This window comes from Pyrus communis, chromosome 10, assembly GCF_963583255.1.
Source record: "Pyrus communis chromosome 10, drPyrComm1.1, whole genome shotgun sequence".
Taxonomy (NCBI): Eukaryota; Viridiplantae; Streptophyta; class Magnoliopsida; order Rosales; family Rosaceae; genus Pyrus; species Pyrus communis.
The window spans coordinates 22,573,020-22,585,322 of record NC_084812.1 but is presented as its reverse complement, the minus strand read 5'-3'; the positions used below and the strand labels follow the sequence as shown (position 1 = coordinate 22,585,322).

General features: G+C 37.4%; 1 long non-coding RNA gene across 1 annotated transcript; it reads left to right on the top strand.

Annotated features, from left to right (window-relative positions):
* Positions 1-6,568: 6,568 nt before the first annotated feature.
* Positions 6,569-8,476, top strand: LOC137746466 (uncharacterized). Its single transcript, XR_011069855.1, has 3 exons — positions 6,569-7,661; positions 7,759-7,867; positions 8,324-8,476. It is a non-coding gene; the product is annotated as an uncharacterized lncRNA (long non-coding RNA).
* The last annotated feature ends 3,827 nt before the right edge of the window (positions 8,477-12,303 follow it).

The following is a 12,303-nucleotide window of genomic DNA, read 5'->3' as shown; positions in this document are numbered from 1 at the left end:
GGCTATCACAATTTGGTTATATCCAGAGTATCCATCAAGAAAACAGTAAAAGGCATGACCGGCTAACCTTTCGAGCATCTGGTCGATGAATGGCAAAGGAAAGTGATCTTTCCTAGTCATGGCATTTAGCTTCCGGTAATCGATACATACTCGCCATCCAGTCTGAATGCGTGTAGGCACGAGCTCATTCTCATCATTCTTGATAACAGTTACTCCGGACTTCTTGGGAACGACTTGAACTGGAGAGACCCAACGGCTATCGGAGATAGGGTAGATCACTCCGCAATCCAAAAGCTTGATTATTTCCTTCTTCACCACTTCCATCATCGGAGGGTTGAGACGGCGTTGAGCCTCTCGGGATGGCTTAGTCCCCTCCTCAAGAAGTATACGGTGCATGCATGTGGTAGGGCTTATTCCTTTAATGTCGGCCAAAGTCCACCCTATGGCCGTTTTGTGCTCTCGCAGCACCCTCTCAAGCTTCTCCTCCTCCATTGCCGTGAGACTTGATGAAATGATGACGGGCAATGTTTCGCCTTTTCCCAAAAACACATACTTCAAATGGTCCGGCAACGGCTTAAGTTCAAGCGATGGTGCCTGAACAACAGAAGGTAGCATCTTAGTGGAAACTGAATTTGAAAGTGAGAGTGGAACCTTACCATATTGTTGTGGCAATGACTCAAGGGCTGCCACAACCTCAATTATTTCTTCACTAGAACCCATTGCAAAGAATTCCTCCTCCTTGCCGTGGCCTTGCATTGGCCCAAATCCTTCATTTTTGCGCTCTATGGCCTTAGTGATGGTTGTTTCCAGGGCGTCCTCGTTCAATTCTTCAAGGTATACCTGCGCCAAAGAATCGATAACATCAATGGAAAAACAAGAATGGTCATCAACGGGATATCTCATAGTTTCAGAAATATTAAAATCAATCACTTCCCCATCGAATTCCATTGTCAAGGTGCCTTTGTATACATCAATCTTCGTTCGGGCCGTCTTCATGAATGGCCTACCAAGGAGAATCGGCAAAGATGTAGAATGGGCTGAATCCTCCATGTCTAGGACGTAGAAATCAGCCGGAAAAATTAAATGGTTCACCTGCACAAGCACATCCTCCAAAACTCCTTTTGGATATGCGTTAGAACGATCAGCCAATTGTATAATTACACCATCTTGTTTTAATTCACCCAAATTCATAGATGCATAAATAGAAGAAGGCATGACATTTATGGATGCACCTAAATCAAGCATGGCATGTTCAAAACGATTATGTCCAATCACACAAGGAATCGTGAAACTACCGGGGTCTTTGCACTTGGTAGGCAGTTTACGTTGCAAAACAGCGGACACATTCTCGCTTACCTTCACTACCTCTTTGTTTGCCCTTCTTCTCCTTGTATTGCATAGGTCCTTGAGGAATTTAGCATACTTTGGAACCTGTTTGATTGCATCGAGAAGCGGTATGTTCACTTGCACCTTCCGGAACGTTTCAAGAATGTCCTTCTCGCTTTCTTCTTTTTTTTCTTGCATGAACCTGCGAGGAAAAGGTACATTGGGCAGATTAGGACGTGAAGTACATGAATTTGAACTTAAATTACCTGATTTGGCCGAGTTAGGGTGATCTGCCTCAGGTTGTGTCGTCTCTTCATCTACTTTCTGGGCAGATTTGGGATTGTTTGGCTCGGTCCCAACTTCTTTTCCACCCCTTAGGGTGATGGCCTTGGCGGATTCGAATCCTCCCTTTGGATTGACTGTGGTTGAGCTAGGAAGCTTTCCTTGCTCTCTGATCTGTCCAAGGAACTCAGAAATCTGCCCTATTTGTTTCTTCATATCCATCATCTCCTTCTCGTTATTTTCTATCCGGTTGTTTTGATTTTGCAACCCCTGCGAAATAGAGGTTAGTAATTGCATAGCTTGATTACTTTCCAAAGACGTACCTGAATGAGATGATGCCGAAGGTTGTTGGGATTGTTGGGGTGCATACGGCTTGGAATAAAAACCAGGGGGGTTTGGCCTAAATCCTCCTTGTTGGGCAGCTTGTTGTGGCTCCCTCCATTTGAAGTTTGGATGGTCTCTCCAACCTGGATTATATGTGTTAGAATATGGATCGTTCCTTGGTTGGTTTTGATTCCCATAGCCCATGGCATTGGCAGATTCCCATCCACCATTCTCGATTAGTTGAGGGCACTTGTCCGATGGATGCCCTTGAATTGAGCACACGCCACAAACTTGGTGTTCTTGTGCTTTTGGACCAATTACAACCTGAGAAACAAGAGAAGTAAGATTAGCAAGTTGTGATTGAATTTCAGAAATAGCACTCACCTCATTTACACTTTGTTGCCGTGGGGCTTCCCTTTGGCCCACTCCTTCATATTGTTGGGCGTTGAGCGCTCGGTTGGCTATGAGAATCTTGGCATCCCTTGGTGTTTTGTCCACCAATGCTCCTCCCGCTGATGCATCAAGCATTTGACGTTCGATAGGAAGGAGGCCCTCATAGAAATATTGAAGGAGAAGTTCCTCCTTCATTTGATGTTGAGGACATGAAGCTACAAGGCCCTTGAAGCGCTCATAATAAGCCGGGAATGTCTCACCATGATTCTGTTGAATACCACTAATTTTCTTCCGTAGGAGAATCACTCTCGAAGTAGGGAAGAATTTCTCCAAGAAAGCACACTTCATACTCTCCCACGAAGTCACAGTTCCCGGGGCTAGTTCGTAGAGCCAATCTTTGGCCTTGTCCATAAGTGAAAATGGAAAGGCCTTCATCTTCAATATACTCCCATCCACATTGACGGGGGTCATGCTCGAACAAACCACCTCGAACTCCTTCAAGTGTTTGTTGGGGTCTTCCATAGACAAGCCATGGAACTTCGGAATATGGTGTAACAAACTGGATTTGAGTTCAAATTCATCGGTCTTGCCTTGGGCAGCCGCGGGGTATTGAATGCAAAGAGGGTCTGCATTGGCCAAACCCGAGGCCGAAAGCTCCTTGATGGTTCTATTATCTGCTGCCATGGCTTGTTCTTCTTCAAAAATTTGATCCGTGGGCTTTTCTTCTTCACCTACTTCGTCTTCTTCAAGCCCAGAACTTAAAAGACTCAAAACAAGTTCAAAAGACTCCAAATACTTTAAAAACATAAAATAAGACAAATCAAATGATTAAGACTTAACAAAATAAGGGGGGGGAAGTTTGATTTGACGAAAATTGAAATAACAAAACAAGTTAATAAACTAAGCAAATTGTAAAACGAATAAACGTAAATATGAATGTGATGAAAATATGGATGATGGAATAGCCAAGGGGTTCTTCTCCACACATGTTACACTTGCAATACAAGATTGATTTTCGGTTGGTCTTTCGATAAATTATGAAACTCAATGCTCCAAGTTAATTAGGTTCGCTTAAATTAACTTTCAAATTTCCCTAAATTCATTGGATTGAATGGAATACGCATTACAACCAAATTATTCTTAATCAAAGTCCCTAACTATGGAATACGCATGATAGAGACATTCAACAAAGATCTTTAAGTTCAATGAAAATTATAAGTGTTGACGAGGCACTCGTTACTATGGAATACGCATGAAACTTATGCCAAGAATTCGTTTAACGCGATTGTTTTATAAGCAACCTCCACTACTTGTGAATATAAGTTCATAACGATTAGGTGAAACTCACTTATATTCTAGCGTCATATTCATGCATGAAAATTAAGCTTGCAATCTTAATGAACATACATAAATAATTTATCAATCAAACAGTTAAACGAATTGAATCCACAACTTATGAAATACCAACCAAAAGTAATCAATTCATATTGCAAATATAAACATAGTTTCGAATCACCCCCTAGCTAAAGGGGGTTTAGTTCCTCATAACTTTGAAATCAAAGAAACACCTAAACATTCCAACAACTCAAACTTGAATTGTATGAACGTTTAAGCACTCTTTTCTTCCTCGTTGTTGTAGCACAAGGTCTAAGATGAGCTTTGGGGATTATGTGAAGTGTTTTGGAGGGATGGGAAGTGGTTGGATAGTGGCTGCAATGAAGGAGAAAAACTGCACAGAAAATGGAAGTGTTTGTAACTGAAAATGTGTATGGAAGAGTGAATGAATTTTGAGGAGTGTTGGATGCTTATTTATAGGTGAAATGGGGGAACAAAAGAGGGAATATTGCAGCTAGGAGGGGATGAATGATTATGGGTGCATGTGTTTGGAATAATGAAGGGGGAATGTATGTAATAAAACAACTAGGAAAAGTTATGGAAAGTTGGAAATGGGAGTGGGAACTCACGGCATTGTTGGGTTGTTTATGGGAGAATAAATGTATGATAATGGCTAAATAATTAAAGGGAATGAATGGGAGTGACACTAGGTTGGTTATGCATGTGAATGCAAGGAGGAAAGCTGAAAATGCAAGGGAAGCTCACGGCACAATGTTGTTTTGCTTCTTGAAATGCATGTGAATGCATTTGAGTGTAATATGAAAAGAATGACTAATTAATGTATGTAGGGTTGATATGCATGTGAATTAGGTTGGAAAGAGGTGGAAGTGGAATGTTATGCAATGATAATGTCTTGTAAAGATGCTAATAAATAATGCATGTAGGGTTAGCTAGGTTGGCTTTGTTTGGGTGCATGTATGTTAATGGTGGTTTTGCATGTGAATTGATGGATTGTTTTTGATGGAATGGATGGTTCTTTGCATGGCTATAAGGGATAGAATAAGAGAGAATGGGCTAGGCCCTTTGTTTTATGTCCAAAGTGAAAATAAGGCCTTCAAATTCGTCCAAACTTTGGCTCCATGGATAAGCTATCCAATCCATGCCCAAAAATGCTCCAAATGGCCTCAAAATGCACTTTCTTGCTCCCTAAGCCCTTAGAACCTGAAAACACACAAAAGAAGCATAAAGAACTAAAATAACTAAAGAAACATAACGTAAATGTACGAGAACAAGCCATTTAAGTCGCATGAATATGCTCCTATCAGTCGGCGGCGATAAGTTGTGTGGTTGCAGTGGTCATCGACAATGGGATTCTGTAGTCGCAGTGGATAGTTATCAAATGGGTTTTTATTTTCTTTAATTTTTAATTTTTCAATTAGTTTATAAAAAATTATCAGTGTTAACATTAATGTTAAATTAATAGACAAATGTCAAAAAATTAAGAACGAGACACAAATGGGACATCAAATTCGGGACAGCAGATCCCTGGCTACATAAGGTGGCCCACATTTATTATTTGTGATATTCCATTCCAAAATTTATTATTTATTTTTTGTATTTTGAATTTCTAGGTGTGTTTGGTTTTTATTTATTTATCTTCTAGTCTTGAGAAAAGTGGTTTGATGGGTGTTTTGGTCATTTTACATTTCACTTCAATGTTTGGAGGTGGGTTTAGAGGCACGATAGATAGAGAAATCATTGCAATCCTATAGCGCGACAGAATGACATTCTCTATATGTAACTGCTCTAACTTGATATCTTCTTTATATTTCTTTTTTATACTTTGAGCTATATGGCAACGTTAGTTGTGACTAGAAACTTTCTAAACTTTTCAAGTATTTGGATAAATATGTTACTTGTGATGAGAAACTCTCTAATTTTTTTTTTTGTGTACATGTGTGAAAAGCATGGGGTAGTAGTGCTCAGCGATCATTCCATTATCATATTAAAATTAAAACAGGAAATTTACGAACGAGGGGGACATAAAAGCAAACCTTGTTGAGGAAATAACATAACAAGTAAGACAAAGGAACCTAAAGGCCACCCCATGTACAAAGTAAAACAAATAGTAAAAACAAAATCATCTGAAACGATAATTGGTAGAAACAGAAAGATCATGACATAAGCAAAAGCTACACACATAAAGGAAACCATCAATTCAAAGGGATTGATAAAAATACCCTTAATTTAACCGAGATTTTTCACAGAATGACCAAAATGATTGATGGTGGACAATCTCAAGGATCACTTCTATCGATTTTAAATTTAAGAACCAAAGTGAAAAATTATGTCAATCTTAGAAACTATTTTAAATAAAAATTAAAAGGCTTACTAAAATATGAATGTTACTTTCTTTCATTTGTATTTGTTAGATACTAACTCCAACTCCTAAAATTATATATATACATATAGACACACAAACACTAAAAGAGAAAATGAACTGAAATACTGTTCATAAAGCAGTGTGATACCTATTTTGCCCCTGCTTGCTTTGTTTATTTCGTTTGTGCCATGTTTCACACGTGTTGGTCATCGGGCACTGTTCTATAACAGTAAAATGGCGAAAATGTCCTTGCAATGCTACTCTGACTGCCTTTTGTTTTGGCTTCTCTATAGTGAATTCTCAGTTTTGCCCATGCTGGTCACGCGTCCGTCTGCTTCCATACGATGTTGACGCGTTGGTCTTCTGGAGCCTTCCATCCTTTTCGATCCGTGTCTCATAAACGCTTTTCTTCCTCTCAATCCTCACGTTTTTTGGCTCACTGATCTTGGGTTCTCTGTCTCTCTGTCTCCCTCTCACTTGCTTGCTAAGAACGACGAAGCAGTCAAAATTTGTGCAGATAAATGATGCGTTGTTCTTCCTTCCTTCCTCCTCCCCATCCGTTGGACAACATCTCCTCCATTTCGACCTCTCCCTTGGAAACCCATCGGAGACCTCTTCAAGTTTCTTTGTCATAATCTCTGGAGAAAGAAATTTGATTTTTTTTATTTTTTAAGTTTTTGGTTTGTGGGTTTTTAATTTTTGATTTTTTGTGCAGGTAAAGAGGTTTCTTTGTCAGAACCTCTAGAGAAAGAAATTTGATATTTTTTTTTAATTTTTTAATTTTAAGTTTTTGGTTTGTGGGTTTTTAATTTTTTGGAGGACCTTGCATTTTGTGAGTTTTTTTTTCAGATTTTTATCTTGGTTTAAAAAAAAAAAAAAAAAAAAATTCTTCTGCTATATCTAAAAATATTTAAGCTCGGTTTGATTACGATTGTGCCTAAACAAACCTTTAGTTGCTTAACTTATGACAAAATAATGTGTCGATTAACAACTTCCGCTCCGCAAGCCAGCAGTCTCTCTTGCTTGCTTAATCTTACAAATTTGACAATATTATCTTTTGAGAGAATCCATTAGTTGCTTTGCTGCTGCTTTCCTTTACGAATCTGTTCATTTTCCATTTTTGTGGTTAAATTTTTGTATAATGTTATTGTGTGAGATTATGGTTATCTTATCATTTGTTTAGGTTATGATTTTTAGGCTCATCATTTCTGTGTTTCAGCTATGAACATTTCTGGTATTGACTAAGGTATTAATCTCTTTGTCACAAAATTTTGAAATCCTATTAGTTTAGCGAACTTTATATATTATTGGGCAATATGGTTATGCTTTCGTTGTGTCTGAAAGACAGAGCACTGATCCAGTTTGTGATCAATTGCATTTAGGGGTTTTGATTTGCTCATGATGTTGCAGATTGAGAGAAGTTTTGGAAAAGAAAACAAATTTAATTAAGATTGGAGTTGATTTTGTTTGAGTTTAGAGGGGAAGTTCTCTAGCCGATTTGGGGTGGGTAATTTTGTGTTTACAACTGTGAATTCTGTGCAAATTTCATTTTTCTGATTTTTGGGATTTTACTTCCAAGCTAGAATTCCGTCGTTTTCTGAAGCCCTCTGTACTCAAGGTAAGAAATTTAAACTTTTGGTGGATTTGGAGTTTTGATTAAGTTTGATCACATTGTTTCAGTATAATAATTTACATTGATTAAATTGGAGTTGCAGCTAAGTTCCATTGCGTTCTCGGATGAGTTGGTTTGTTCTAAGTTTCGGATAAAGAATTATTCCCATTTGGGTATATATACATTCAACTCCAAACATTTTATAACCGAAGGTATGCAAGAATATTAGTTGACTTAAATATACAGCATTATGTATGTATTAAAAAATATTTGACACCACAGTAAATCTATTTAACTATTGACTTATCAGTTTTGATCATTTTTCTCCCCTCAAACAAAATGCAAATTTAACTGTGCAAGGTTAGGAATATGCACCTCTCTCCTTGGGGTTTTCGGTGATGTGTTTTAATGGAATTATAGATTTGAGTAATTAGATATTTCAGTGCAGTTATTTTTTTAACAATTTATGATGCTATATGCAAAAATTGGTTAGGTATTTCTTTAACAACTATAATATCATTTAATTCCAATTCATAATACTTATTTTTTTAATCTGTTAGTAAATTTTTGTACTTTATGTCCAAATACATATATAGTAATGTATACATATAATTTATTAAGTTTTTTAATGTTGCTGATCATTTTGAGTGTGTTCATTTTGTGTGTAGAGAGTGAAAACTGCACTGCTCACAAAGGCAAAACAAGGGATAGCTTCTACATATGGGAATAGGAGTGGTTAGTATGATCGTAATTGCTTTTTTGATTTGGTTAAATCAAAGTTAGGCTTGCATCTAATTCAGTTGTTTGCTTGCACAGGTTGAAGTCGCTAGCTTTATAATACTAGTGACCAAAATAAAACATGAGTTCATGTTAAAATGATATCATAATTTTCATTATGGTGAGAAATGAGAACTTAGACCCATTTTGTATCTTTCCCATTTTTGAAATTTAGAAATTGAATTACTTTTCTTTACCTTTTTGTGATCATGCACTGAGAATTTGTTAATTGTATTAATATTATGAGGTAGGATTTATACTTTCTAAGATCCATTTCTCATGCTTAGAGATTGCTTGATTCAATTAGATGTGATATAAGTTGATGTGTTTATACCTGTAAAACATAATTTTTCACACAATTTCTAACCCCAACTTTCTAATAAAACCTAAAATTTAAATTTTAAATTCCTTCCAATTTGCTTCGACTCTTGGGTAAAACCACTATTCTAAAAATGTCCACCTAGCGCCGCCTAGGCGCTAGGTGGCTGGTTACCGCACCGATTAATGTCTAGGCATTTGAAAATTAAGAAAGGACCCATAGACCTACTGAGGTGCTTGCCTAGACCGCCTAGGCATCCGTCCAAACCCACCAAGGCATCGACTCACTTAGGCAGAAAATAAATAACTTTCTTTTTGCATTTTTTTTTTCAATAAATTGTAAGAGACTTGTCGAATATTTAAATGTTTGTTCCCCATATTTTCATTATGTTCCAATACTTCATATTATATGTGTCATTCTATTTTGTAGTTTATGATGAAATTATATATATTTTAAGTATAAACATACACTTATTTACATAAAATATAATGGATTTAGTTAAATCCGCCTAGATGCCTAGGCGCTAGGCCCCAGCTCGCCGCCTGACCAGCGTATAACGTCTTTTAGAACCTTGGTAAAACTGATTTTTGACCAACAAATTTAACACAAGAAATCGGGTTGGGTTAAAAATTCTAACCCACTCTGCCCGTGGACGTGCTTAGAAAGAGAGAAATCTGCACACTTAAACGCGCTAAAAGGAAGGCAACGCGCCAAAAAGAAAGGGAAAAGAGGATTTGCTGAGAAGACTGGGGCCCATCCTGATGGAGTTGTCGGCCACCATGTGCAATTCCACTTGGTAAATTGGTAGATTAGTGGACTTTATTTAGCCAAAGCGACCCTTTATTTCCTGGGAACTTCCAAGTGCCGCCGCCGCCGCCACCCCCCCCCCCCCCCCCGGCGGGGGCCGAAGATGCATCTCATTTTTCTAGTGAGAACCGATGAAGGGGGTCGTTGCCCGGCAATCTTGGGTTTGTTAAGAGCAGTTCCACCCTAAAGACTTTACTTTAGCATCCAGCGTATTTATTCATTCAAGTGAACAATAATAGACCTCAATGAATAGTAATAGCCAAAGTATCTCCACCCTTAAACACAAAAAATAGGTTGGTCAATTTTATTAAAATATTATTATTTTTTATCATAAAATAATAAAAATTAATTATTTTATTTTTAATTTCTGACTTAATTTTTTTTTTTGGGGGAAAAAACTTGGACCATTGATCTGTGATTAGACGGTCCAGTTTAAAAGTGAAATTCAAATTTTTTTTACCATTGGAAATCCAATGACAGAAATTGGACCACGTCGACCACCCAGGGGAGATGTTAGTGCGCCTGTGCCATTGGGCCCCGCCTTTGATTTTGTTGTCTGCTACTCGCGCCCACATGCCACGCGCCACGCGCAACAACACAAATGGCCCATCCCAAGGTCTGTCAAAAATGGGGCTAGTCTGGAGACCAACTTAGGCTAGGTGCCAGGCAAACACACGGGCTGGAATGAATTGACAAAGTGCTAGCTTGGTTTTTTGACTGGATGATGGGCTATTCCACCTCCGGTGGAATTGCTCTATGGGGCTACACGAGACTCACATTAGGCTGTCGATCTTGTGCTTGTTGATGGCTTTTTCTTCTTCATCTGTTCCTGATTGGAAATACGATGTCTTCTTGAATTTTCGAGGCGAAGACACTCGCAAGACCTTCATCGGCCATTTCCACAAAGCTCTGGTTCAGAACTCAATCAACACCTTGTATATCAGGTTTGCTTACGCAAGACTAATCATTGTTTTCTCCTTGGCCTTTTAGGACACATTATATGTGTGAACTACATGTTTCTTTTGTTTCTTAAGGAAACAGAACTTTTTTGGAAACCATCTCTTTCTAATCAAAGACTTTCAGTTTCTTCCCACTCATTGTACAATGTGTTTATATGCCAGCTTTGTGTTGAATTCATTCAATTTAAATGTGTTTATTCATCCGATTACGCCTGAAACAGCTGATTCCCACAGCAACACGAGGGCGTAATTTCTAATGATAGTCTAAGAATATACGTCAAATTTAACAACGTGCTCGCACGCGCATTTCATCATATTAGGAGTTGTTTTATTTATTTTTGAATGTCAAGTAAAAGTGTTAACAAAGTTATTTTTCAACCAAATCATAGGACATGTCACAAATATTTAGCAAAAAGACACAAAAAAGGGAGTCATCAGACCTATGACCGATTCACCAATGGGGACTCCCATGACGCTACTACAACCCATTGATTAGTTTATATAATTGAGTAATTTATATCCACACCCACAGAATGTGGACCACATTTGTTTTAAGGTGTAACTGGAATATAAAGTTTATACAAAAACTAATGAGTGAAGAGATAACATTATTGGGTTTAAATAATTTTTTTTTTAATCAAGTCTTCTCAAAAGAGATTGATCTAATTTAAAAGTTGTTCCATTCCAAAATTTATTATTTAGTTTTTGTATTTTGAATTTCTATGTGTGTTTGATTTTTATTTATTTATTTATTTATTTATTTTTGAGCCATGAGAAAAGTGTTTTGATGGGTGTTTTGGTCATTTTACATTTCACTTCGGTGTTTGGAGGTGGGTTTAGAGGCAAGATAGAGAAATAATTGTGATCCCATAGCGCAACGGAATGCTCTAACTTGATATCTTCTTTATATTTCTTTTCTATATTTTGAGCATTTTGACTATATGGCAATGTTAGTTGTGACTTAGAAACTTTCTAAACTTTTCAAGTATTTTGATAAATATATTACTTGTGACGAGAAACTCTCTAAATTTTTTTTTTTTGTGTGCATGCGTGAAAAGCATGGGGTAATAGTGCTCAACAATCATCCCATTATCATATTAAAATTAAAAGAGGAAATTTACGAACAAAGGGGACATAAAAGCAAAACTTGTTGAGAAAATAACACAGCAAGTAAGACGGCAGGGGAACCTAAAAGCCACCCATGGACAAAGTAAAATAAATAGTAAAAATAAAATCATCTGAAACAATAATTGGTAGAAGCTGAAAGATTATGACATAAGTAGAAGCTACAGGCATAAAGGAGATTTGGATCACCAATAATTTGCATCATGATCAATTCAAAGGGATTAACAAAAATACCCTTAATTTAACCAAGATTTTTCATAGAATAACCAAAATGATTGATGGTAAACAATTTTAACCATCACTTCTATCGATCAAAATTCAGGAACCAAACTGAGAAGTTATGTTAATCTTAGAGACTATTTTAAATAAAAATTAAAAGGCTTAGTAAAATATGAATGTTACTTTCTTTCATTTGTATTTGTTAGACTAACTTTCCGATCCACTCTGCGTGTGGACGCGCTGAGAAAGAGAGAAAGCTGCGCTCTTTGACGCGCTAAAAGGAAGGCAACGCGCCAAAAAGCAAGGGAATGCTGAAGGGACTGGGGCCCAGCCCGATGGGGTTGCCGGCCAACATGCAATCGGACCGCGTAGATTAGTGGACTTTATTTGCCCAAAGCGACCCCCTGGAGATGCATCTCATTTTTCTAGTGAGAACCAATGA